Genomic DNA, 998 nt, shown 5'->3' on the forward strand with positions numbered 1-998 from the left:
ACCATACGTTCCTCTCCAATTTTTCCTAGTAATCAACTGCCAACATATGATGATGACAACCCCACTCCATCCTTTTTCCCACAATTCAATGCTGAACCAATACCATCAAAACTTATCTCTCAAGAAACTCCTCCTTCAAACTATGTCACTGACACTATCTCCTCTGATATTACTTTGTCTACTACCCAACACTCTCCAACTTCGTCCCATGAATCACAGATACCTTCCTCACGATTGACACGAACAACAACAGCACCTAGTTATCTTCGAGAGTATAGTGTTGGTGTTTCTCTTCCTTCAAGGAACATTCCATCATCTAACTCGACGATGGTTACAGAAACAGGTATTCTTTATCCCTTATCTGATGTCGTTTCTTATGATAAGTTATCACCCAAACACCATGCTTTCACCACTTCTCTTTCAGTGGAAAAAGAACCAACATCCTTTGAACAGGCAATTTGTGATCCTAAATGGTGCCTAGCTATGCAACAAGAACTCGCTGCACTCAAGGCTAATGGAACATGGTCTCTTCAGACACTTCCTCCAGGAAAGAAGCCAATTGGTACTGTCGAACGCTATAAGGCCAGGCTGGTAGCAAAAGGATACAACCAAATAGAAGGATTAGATTACAGTGAGACCTTTGCTCCAGTTGCAAAGCTTGTGACTGTTCGCCTCCTCCTTGCTGTGGCCTCAACCCAACATTGGCATCTTCACCAACTTGACATCAACAATGCTTTCTTGCATGGAGATCTTGATGAAGATATCTACATGACTTTACCTCCTGGTTTCGGACGAAAGGGGGAGACAAGAGTTTGCATGCTTCACAAATCATTGTATGGTCTCAAACAAGCATCTCACCAATGGTTTATCAAACTCACCACTGCCCTCAAACGAGCCAACTTCAAACAATCAAAGGCCGACTATTCCTTGTTTGTCCGATCCCAAGATGGTAAATTCACTACTCTCCTTATTTATGTAGATGACGTCATCCTTGCAGG

This window comes from Olea europaea, unplaced genomic scaffold (genome assembly GCF_002742605.1).
Source record: "Olea europaea var. sylvestris unplaced genomic scaffold, O_europaea_v1 scaffold2973, whole genome shotgun sequence".
Classification (NCBI taxonomy): Eukaryota; Viridiplantae; Streptophyta; class Magnoliopsida; order Lamiales; family Oleaceae; genus Olea; species Olea europaea.